Source organism: Marmota marmota, unplaced genomic scaffold (genome assembly GCF_001458135.2).
Source record: "Marmota marmota marmota unplaced genomic scaffold, marMar, whole genome shotgun sequence".
Taxonomy (NCBI): Eukaryota; Metazoa; Chordata; class Mammalia; order Rodentia; family Sciuridae; genus Marmota; species Marmota marmota.
The window spans coordinates 13,336,515-13,347,647 of record NW_025999925.1 but is presented as its reverse complement, the minus strand read 5'-3'; the positions used below and the strand labels follow the sequence as shown (position 1 = coordinate 13,347,647).

General features: G+C 35.0%; 1 long non-coding RNA gene across 1 annotated transcript; it reads right to left on the bottom strand.

Moving 5' to 3' along the window:
- Positions 1 to 5,952: 5,952 nt before the first annotated feature.
- On the bottom strand, positions 5,953 to 10,611 carry LOC125615819. The gene is made up of 3 exons (XR_007346417.1): positions 10,191 to 10,611; positions 8,040 to 8,166; positions 5,953 to 7,080 (listed from the first exon to the last, which is right to left on the bottom strand). It is a non-coding gene; the product is annotated as an uncharacterized LOC125615819 (long non-coding RNA).
- Positions 10,612 to 11,133: the final 522 nt, after the last annotated feature.

The following is an 11,133-nucleotide window of genomic DNA, read 5'->3' as shown; positions in this document are numbered from 1 at the left end:
TTCCCTCCCTCCCTCCTTCCTTCCTTCCTTCCTTCCTTCCTTCCTTCCTTTCTTTTCTGTCTAGATGTCTATTGAATTTACTTATGCAGGGATTCCTAATCCAGAGAGTCTCATAGCATCCATAGGTATTTAATGCAGATGTAAATTTTTAGCTAACTCTTGCATTTCTGTGCATTTTCCCCCAAAGGACAGAAGACTCACAAAATAATTTCCTTATGATATAAAGAATACTAGAACAAGAATTAAGACTGAGTTCTGACTTTTGCTTGATGCTTGCTGAGTCTCTGATCTGACAATTCTCATGTCTGAAAATGGAACAGGCACATGACATCCTAAATTATTTCCAGTTCCAGAAATATGAGTTCCACCAAACTAACTTATTTTAAATAAAATATTTAGAGACTCAAAATTGTTGCTTCCTCAAGCCAAGTGAATCTAGTCTAGCAATAGAATAAGAGTTCATGTATGTGGGAAAAGGTTAAAGGGTTCTCTGGTTACAAATGAAGTTTTTAATTGCAATATGTTTCAATAATTAAAACATTCAATCAAACTTCTACCCCTAGTAAAATGCATTCTTACAGTAATTACTGAATTGATAAAAATAATTAATCCAAAACCCTGCCATGGATTTATTTATATTATTTTTTATTGTGAAGGGATTTTACTATGTTTCCCATGGGCAGGGTTTTCAGTTGATTAAAGTTAAGATATAGCTTACTATTTTCAAAGGAAAAAGTGTACTGACAGTAGAAGCAGCAAGAAGCTTACTGAGAGCATATCACTTTAGCAATTGAACCCATTTCAGAATATCCTCATGGTGGAATAAGAAATTCAATTCAAACCACTTGGATAAAGTAGAGACATATTCTATATCTCAAGGATTTTGTCTGTTTAATTCGAAGTTTGTGTGAGATGATATTCTATACTCCTTTTACCTTGCTAGGACTTTATAAAATGCTGCTTTGAAAGACAATTAAGAAAAGAATAAAAAAATAAATTTTTTGAATTTTCAATGCAGTAATCTAGTTTGTATATTATTAATACTAAAATATCCCAAGTTTTCTAGGTCATCTTGCTCATAAATTCCATAAACACTATTTAAGTGTGAATAAAAATGCTTATGTGATATGCTGAAAGGAAAATTCGCATAATCAAAAATCTATAATTTTTGTGTATGCTAATATTTGTTTTATTTTCTGTAATTTTACATTAGTGTATTATGTTATTGTCATAAATGAATTAGTTTTGGATGTACCTAAGTTTTTGTAAGCCTATAATGAAAAAGAAAAACCACAGTTGAAGAAAATACTTTCATCAGTTATTTGAATGAGTCTACTATTAACAAGAAGTAAATAAGACATATAGAGGATACTCCAGAAGGTTTGATTTAGAGCATAGTATTACATCCTTCTCAATGAACACAAATATAAAATCTGGACATAATTCTTTATATAGCTAAATAAGCTCTCTAAAATTATAAAATTAAATTTTAATAATATAATCTTTAAAATAGCCTAGAATCTAAAATTATTCAGAAAGACTCAGAAAAAATTCAACTCACATAGGATGAATAAACAGATGTCTCTTTCTAGAAGAATTTGATCTTGATATTATCTGACAAGGACTGCAAGTATCTATTAAATAAATATATTTATTTAATATAATTCAACATATAATTGTGAACTTAAGTTTAAATGAATAGAAAGATGCAAAGTATCAGCAAATAGGAGGCATAAAGAAAATCAAATCTAAGAAATAGAAATATAATGACTAAACAAAATTTACACTCCTTAGTAAAACAGAGATGACAAGAAGTGTTAACTTTCAGGTAGATTAAATACTGTCTTAGTCAACTCTGGCTGCTGTAACAAAATACCATAGACTATGTGGCTTCAACAACAGACATTTATGTCACCCTGTTTTGGAGTCTGAAAAGTCCACAATCAAGGTACCTCAGATTTGGTTCTTGGTGTGGGCTCTTTTTATGTTTTGCAGACAGATACTGCATCTTTACTTTGTGTGTGTATGGAGGGGGCATCTCTTTTTTCTTTTTATAAAGGTGTTATTGAGAAAAAAATCAATAAAACCCTCTAGCATCGCTTGTGCTCAATTGTGTTAAAAATCACTAATTTTGGAGGTCAGAGAGCTGAGCAATATGTTATTAGTTTCGCACTAGCTTTATTACTATAGAAGCACCTCTGCCGTGTGGGTTGTGATGGGAACAGTTGCCTGGGTTACTGTTTTAGGAACTTGAAGTCTGCTTTTGCTGAAAAGGCTGACTCTTCACTTGGGGCATGCAGGTGTCTGATAGGGTGATGGGAACAAGATGAAAAAGCTTGACATTTCTGTCTTCATATCATGTCTATTTTCTCTGTGGCCTTAACCATTGGACTAAGTCATGGCATAACTGGAAAACACAGACTTTAAAAGGAGAAAAAAGAGGTGCTACTTGAGTGGCTAGAAAATCTCTACCTATTCCCAGAAAACACATGGGTATTCCTTCCCTTTATGAGTCTCTATATCCTTCATCATTCATACCCTGTATCTGTAACTCCTAATTTCCCTTTAGTTAAGAAGTTGTTCTGTGAGCAAAGCTCCCACATCTCTATTCTTTGACCACTGAGTAAAGCTCTTTCTTCTCCTGTCCCTCTATTTCTTGAGTCACTGAACTTATTAAGCAACAGAAGAATTGAAACTTCCCTTGATTACAAGGGCAATAAACCCATCATTGAAGCTTCACCTCAAGACTTTGTCTAAATCTGATTCCCTCTCAAAACCTTTACTTCCTAATGTCATCACATCACATTGGGAATGAGTATTTCAACAAATTAATGTTGGGGAAACATATATTTAATCCACAACAAAAGCATTATCAAATCTGAATGAAAATGTATTGAAAGAGTACCAAAACTTAGGAATACATGGAGAAACAAAAGTTTTAACACTCTTGTCATTAAAGGAGATATGAGAAGGGAAGCCGTGCCATGTGAGGCAATATTTAAAGAAGTAATTGCTGAAAATATTTTAAGCTTGGCCAATGACATAGACATGCACATTTAAGAAGATTAGTACACATCAAATAGAAGGAACCCTCCACAATTTAAGCTTAAGCTTATTGTTTTAGTCAGCTTTCCCATTGCTGTGACCAAAGTATTTGACAAGAACATCTTAGAGGAGAAAAAGTTAATTTGGGCATCACAGTTTCAATGGTTTCAGTCCATAGTCAATCAACTCCACTACTCTGGGCCCAATGTGAAGCAGCACATTATGGGGAAAGGGTATGGTGGAAGGAAGTTGTCTCCTAATGGCAATAAGGAAGCAGAGAGAGAAAGCATGGGAAGGGACTACTAGGAAGTGACATCTTCACTGATCCCCTCCTCCATCCATGTCACACCTGCCTACAGTCACCACCCAGTTAGTCCACTCAAATTAGGCTAGACTGATTAGGTTTCATCTCTCACAAGCCAATCATCTCAAGTCTGAACATTCCTGCATTAACAGAACCTTTTGGTAGATACCTTATATCCAAACCATAACATGTATCAGTGAAAACTAAAAGACAACATATGCCTTGAAACCATCAAGAGAAAGTCAGTGCATTACCTTTGGGAGATGACAATTTAAAGTAAATGACTGAGGATTTCTTATCAGATACTGTGGAGGACAGTGGAAATGTTGCAATTTGAAAGGACTGAAAGAAAACAACCCTCAACTTGGAATTCTATGTCCAGTGAAAATATTCACCCAGAAAGAAAGTGACTTAAAGACATCCGCAGATGAAGGAAAACTAAGAGAATTAATTATCAGAATACCCGCTCTTAAAAAATTTTTGAAATGAAGTTACGAAAACAAAAGGCAAATGATATTAGAAGGAAACTTAGAACATTAATAATGAGGGAATATTTCTGACTTCTAGCTTAATCTAGAAGATTAAGCTAGAAGTCAGAAAATCATATATACATATTATATGTATATACACGTATATAACAGACAAATAACCAATAGATAATCAAAATGTTAAACAAAACAAAGTTTTTGTTTTGTGAAAGACACAATTAACATAATGAAAAATCAACCCTAGATAAAGTAAAATATTGATAATCATGTATCTGACAATGTATTATATATAGAATATATTACAAATTCAATATATGTAAAAATTCAACAGTAAAAATATAACAATATAATATAAGAATGGGCAAACACTTGAATAGATTCTTTGCCAAAGATGATATAAGCTTGACATATAATAACATTAAGAAATTTAAATATAATTTATTTGTTAAGGAGTTGCAAATTAAAAAAATAGACTAATACCACTGCATATGTACTTGAATGGCTAAAACGAAAATTTATAATAATGCTGTTATTATATAGATATAAGATGTAACCCAAAAGCTTAAGTATGAGACAACACAGAAAGTTCAGAGGTGAAATAGATTGTGAAAGCTGTAATTTAATTAGTAGATTTATTCACTGATACTGATAATTGGTAGTTAATTAACTGGCATGTAGGGTGTGGCTGGAAGAAGTAGGTCACTGGGGAGAATGACTTTGGAGTTTATATTTTGTCCCAGGTGAGCAGAATTCTTTCTCTGCTTCTTGGTTGCCATGTTCAAACTACTTTCCTCTGCCATTTGCTTCTGCCATTGTGTTCTGCTATGCTGTGAGCTGACGATGGACTAAACCTATGAAACCATGAGCCAAAATAAACATTTCCTCCTCTGAGTTTTTCTTGTTAGGTCTTGTGGTCACAGCAATGAAAATCTGATTAAACCAGAAATTGGTACTAAGAAGTAAGGAAGTTGCTGTGACTACGTAGTTCAGAAGTCTTTGTTACTTGTTTGTAGGCGGGATTTTGAAAAATTTAGAGATGTAAGCTGAAAAATCTTTATAATGTCATACGTGAGCTTAGTGGGTGATTCTGGTGAAAGCCTAGAAGATCAGAATTCCAGTAAGACTGTGGACAGTAAAGACTGGGTTAGTGAGTTTTCAGAGGAAGGACACTATTGGAAATTGTACTAGAGGCCACTCACGTTTCATTCTGGTAAAAATGTTTTCTACATTTTGCCTGTTTCCTAAGATTTTCTGTGAGTCTGAATGTGGCAGAGAAAATTTCAAGGAGCATAGCTCTCAGACAGTGGAATGGACATTGCTGGTGGCTTTTAAACAAGCTTATTATTATAATCATAAGTAGAAAGCAGAGCAAAAGATTTGAAAATCTTGTAGCTTGGCTGGAAAAGTGCAAGTAAAACTGGTGCAAAGGAAGTTGTGGTTGTTACAGAGATTATATTGACTAAAGAGAAGGTAAGTACTTTACATAATGCCAACAGGAGAGATGGCAATCAAGAATTGGCAAGATCATGCCCATTGTAGGCTCAAAGGTGTAAAAGTAAAAATTCCTTTGAGAAGAGACCAGTGGGGCACCTTGCTTGCACAGGAGGCCAAGGAAGTGGTTTCATTGTTCCCAGTCACTTATACATTCAAAGGCTTCTATAGTCATGGTACCTTGGGGCTTGGCTACTGCTCAAGATGGTGCAGACCTTGGCATGAACCACCTTGGTCTGGTTGTGCAGGACTACAGGATGCTGGAATTAGGGTGTTTTTTAGTCAACTTTTCCACTGCTGTGACTGAAAGACCCTACCAGAACAACTGTAGAGAATGAAAAATTTATTTAGGAGGGCTCACGGTTTCAGAGGTCTTAGTCCATAGAAGGCTGCTCCATTCCTTGGAGCTCCAGGTGAGGCAGAACATCCTGGCAGAAGAGTATGGCAGAGGAAAATATCTCACATGTTGATCAGAAAGGAGAGAAAGGCAGGAAGGGAGGGAGGGAGAGAGAGAGAGAGAGAGAGAGAGAGAGAGAGAGAGAGGAGAGAATACACTGCCATATACAGATATATATACTCCAAAGCCATCCCCCCAATTCTTACTCCTCCAGCCATACCCTACCTCTTTAATTATCACTCAATTAATCCCTATCAGGAAATTAATTCATTGATTGGGTTAAGCCTCTCACAGCCCAATAATTTCTCCTTTGAACCTTTTTGCATTTTCTCACATATGAGCTTTTAGGGGATATCTCACATGCAAACCATAGCAGGTTGTTATAGAGGTTTCCATCCATATTTTAAAAGAAGACCTTTGAGGCTAGAAAAAGTGTAGCAGGGTTGGAATCCCTGCAGGCAGCTCCAAAGAGGATGATGTATGAAGATGTGAGGAGGCCAAAGCTTTAGTAAAGACCTGTGAGATTAAGAGATGCCAACAAAGTGGAATGTCTGCTAAGGAAAAATGCAGGAATTGAGCACCAAGCCAAGAAAGAGTTCATGTGGGCTGCAACCAGCTAGGCCACAGAGGCAGAGAGCTATATAAGCCCTTTGGAGAGAACACGATGATGTCATCTGGCCTAAATGTTGGCCATGGAACTATAGGACTTGTTTGCCCTGCTGGATTTCAATTTTGCTTTGGCCCATCCTTCCTTTCTATGGTCCTATTTCTCCCTTATGGAAAGTAAATATTTATTTTGTACCATTATATATTGGATATATGGTCTTCACAGGAGAAAATATTAATGAGTTGGCCTTGAGTCTCAGGTGAGATTTTGGATTTGTATTTTTGGGTAATACTGGAACTGTTACGACTATGGGGAATCTTAAAAATGGAAGAAATGTATTTCGCTTTCTGAATGGAGCATGAGCTTTCAGGGGCTGGGGTGGAATGAGATGGTTTAGATAGGAGATACTTTCCAAATACTCATGTATGAGACAATGCAAGAAGAGATAAAGTGACTAGATTATGAGAATTATAACTTTCTTAGGGGATATGAGTTAACTGGGTGGTAATGGTGGGCAGAGAGGGTATGACTGGACACAAGTGACTGAGGAGGGCCTTTGGGGTTTATATTCTCTCCCTGTTGAGTGGAGCTTTCTCTTTGCTGACTGGTTAACATGTCCTGTGAGGCTTTCCTTCACCATACCCTTCTACCTGGGGCCACAGCTATGGTGTCCACTGGTGATGAACTGAACCGCTGAAACTGTGAGCCAAAATCAACCTTTTCTCTTCTAAGTTGTTCTTGTCAGGTTCTGTAGTCAAAGAAAAAAACAAAAACAAAAATAAAAACTGAAACAAACATCAAGGGTCAATGAGGTTGGAACTTACATGAATTGCTGGTGAAAATTTTAAACTAATGCACCCACTCTGGAAAATAGTTTTGCAGCTTTTTATAAAGTTAAGCTTACAAATTTCCTAGCAATTTTACCCATGAGTACTTACCATAGAGAAATGAAGTTATTATTGCATAAAACTGAATATGAATCTTTATTGTAGTTGTACTCCTAGTCACTCCAAAGTTAAAAAAAAAAAAGAAAAACTTAAACATTCAATTGGTAAATAAACAAATTGGAACCTGCTACAAATCAATTAAAAGGATAAATCATTGACAAATGCACTAACCTGAATGAATTTCAAAGCATCATAAGTACCCAAAAAGCCAGTCTCAGATACTGTAAGATTGTATTTATTAAACATTCTTGGAAACATATAGCTAATGAAGGAGAACAGACATAGGAGTAAAGATGGAAGGAAGATTGACAGGGATAAAGATGGAAGAAAGAAATGAATACAGAAGGGTTAATGTGAGCGTTTTGAAGATGGTCAAGTATTTTGGTACACTAATTATGATGGTGGATACACCAATCTATGGATTTATTAAAATTCATAGAACTGTATTACAGAAAAGGCAATTTTTATGTAAGGTAACTTAAACAATAAAATTAATTTCAGGAAAGAAATGTCCTTTGTTTTGTTCTTAGAGAAAATTGTAGAAACATTCCTGTAATTAGAAGTAAACAGTTGATACATTTGCAGAAAGCAATGTGTGAATTTTCTCCTGTGGCTTACATAGACTTGTTAAAGTAAGCATTACTGAATTTTAAGAAATCACATATTCCTGAAATTAGATTTGACTTGATTCTTTGAAGTGTACCTTTTTATATGACTCCCTAGTCTGTGAGGGAGTAGTGGAAGGATGAAAACTACTTACAAAATCGACTTTGGAAGTTAACTTGTATATACAGGAACACATGCTGAAGAATTCCATTGCTCTCATAAGACTTCTAAATCCACATCTTGAAGGCTGTTTAAATTCTCAAGGGTTCATGTGGTGGACCCTGAAATGTAATAGATAAGCATCTGTACCAGTGAGATAAATTTCTCTCTTTGGATTTTGAGTAAAGGAAATATTTTTCTTTAGTCTTGCTATGAAAATAGAGTGAATGGGAACCTCTATTTTTTTTCTTCTCAGTCACAGTCCCTTTATGGCATGTATTTGTTTGTTATTAATCAGGCATTACCTATCCAGAGATGACTAGAAAATTTGTCTTTTCGGTCATTCAAATAACTTTTCTGAGCCACCTGCTTGGAAGTAAGCATATTCTATCCTTTTGGGTTATAAATGCAAAATCCTTGTCAAGGCTGAAATGAAAACCTTCATATAAGGTGTGTTTTATAGAAAAGTTATTTGGCCTTTCTGGGTTTTTTTTTTTTTTTTTTTGTCTGTTCCTAGGTTTATGTGTAAACAAAAAATGCTAATTACTGTTTATTTTTCAGGGGCTTAGCATTCAGAGCAGATGATAACTCACCAGAGTTGTATTCAAACGGGTTTTATAGGTAGATCTTTCTTGATGATCTTAGATTGTGCATCCTGGACATATGTTAGACTTTAATAGCTTTACACCTTTTGTATGATGAAAAAATATCATTTTGACCTTTTGATAATTACACATTATTAGCTCCATTTCAATTGTATTTTCAGATAATGGATTATAACTATTTTTCTCTTTCATAGGTTTTCTCCATTCTTCCTTACACTATTTTTTTTATCACTTTCACCCCTTATTTTAACCTTTTTTTTCCTTCTCAGAAGATAAGGTAGAATTTTTCTCTATATTCATCTGTGTTGTATCTTAGCTGCTGGGCAGGAAGAGGTCAACTTCCACTACTGCTGAAAATGAAAAGTAAAATTTTTTAGGTAGTAGCTAATCTCAAAATGGAATAATTTATTTATTTTGAAAGTAGAGGTGATATTGATTTTCTTTTTTATGTTTTGACCCATGAACGCTAAAACAATATTGAAATCTAAAATCTTTATTGTGAACTTTATCAAAATTTGGCAGGATTTCCTCCTCTACCACAGAGAATGACACTCTTCAGCAGGCATCTCCAAAAGAACACAAATCTGCTGGAAGTTTATCAGAGTCCTTGGAGAATAATGTCTCTGAGAAAAAGGTCTCATTATTTGAATGTGCTCCATGAATCCAGTCATGAATGTGTAGGCTGCTAAATTTTTTTCAGACGAAAGTTCTGAATGGAGTTAGTTAGATCTTAACTTAGCTTTGACTTTTTTCTGAAGGTAAATATTTGCTCTCCATTGATCAATGAATGATTGCAATTTCTTGCTGTTACTATGAGGAGTTTTACGGCAGACGTAATTTCCTTTGAAATATAGTTGTCCTGAGGCAAAACTAAACACATAATCAGCTCAACGTGAAAAACAGGAACAAGAAGCTGCTGTAGGGCTTGTTTTTCATGTTTTATCCTCCCCCGTACTTCCCCATTCCTAGTAAGAATCATCTCTTGGCTCTTTAAGGGACTTGTTTCTGTTGGGGCAAAGGCGTGATTCCTTTTTAGGAAGGGTGAGCTTACCTGTCAAAAAAATCTGTTATAACCAGTCATCCTGCTCTTATAAGAAATTAGCCTCTACCTTTATATAGAAGATATCATTATTTTCATTTTATGGGTATAGATGCAAATTTTGCTTTGGTGGTAAAGAGCAGAAGAAGTTCTCTTGTTCTTGAACTATTTAAAATTTTACTGTCAGTGTCTTGGAGGAGAAAGGAAGAAAGATGAATACAATAGACAAATAGAAGCCCAGAATAGCATGTGGAAATGAGTGGTATATATGAATAAAAAGTGGAAAAGACAGAGAAAAAAATCTTTTAGTAGCAACATATTTAGGTATTAAGCAATTAAAATCAACTTAACAAGCACATAAGGTAAAAATGATTAGATCACATGTGCCTAAGATGCCACCTAACACCGAGAACTTAATAAGTTCTCCCCTTCAAAGCAGGTCTGTGTAGCATTTCATTATTTAGAATGAGAAACATTGTTAAATAGTTGTTTATCCACTTACCTAATAAGATTGATCACTGCATATCAATCCTGTGGCAAGATTCTTCTATTAACAGAAACAAATATTAGAATAGTCCTTCACAAAATCACATTCTTATTAAATGTGTGAGAAGACATATGCTACTTCTCATTTGATAGTTGGTTTGTTTTGCTTTGTTTGACTGTCCCACATAATATTTTCTATTATCCACATTGGGGAAGTCTCAGTATGTGAAGTCTCAGGATATTTCCTAAATTTGAAAGCAGAAGAGGCAGACATTCTCCATTTATTCTCCTGGCCCTTGCAGTTAGGGTGTTGGTGTGTAACTTATGTTCCATGAATCTGATATTACCAATTTGCTGTGTGGAGATGATCAAACCAATATCAGGGCATAGTCCATATTCAGTTGTTGAAGTTGCAACCATAAATAATGATCTGTGGCAACATCCTGAGCAAAGGTTCTCCTGCCAAATGCAGTGATCTGGTCTCTTGATTTTTTTCCCATTTGGAATTTTCTTGAAGCCTCTCTGCTCTCCAAACTTGACCCTCCATGTTCAAGGTAATTTCCTGAACACTTAAAACTCATCTAAATCTGTCTCTCTCATTTTTCTTCTTTTCTTTGTTTTTACCTTGGAGTTCCAGATTCAAATTCATTATTTTAAATCAAGAACCCTCTCCAAATCCATAGAGTAAATCATTTTGAGGACAGATAAACCCACCTAAGAAAAATATATCTGGTCAATCTGCCCTTACCAATAAAACAGTGTCTACCTATATGAAGGAAGAAGGAACTGACAAAAGCTAGCCCCTCTAATCTTGATTTCTAATTGACTCACATCTTTTTTTTTTTTAACACAGGTAGTGCTTCATCTGCTAATATTGCTATCAGTAGGTATTTTGATTTCATTAACTTAAAAATGAAGGGGAGAAATGATCTTTCCTTGGCTGTGCAGAGAAAGATTCT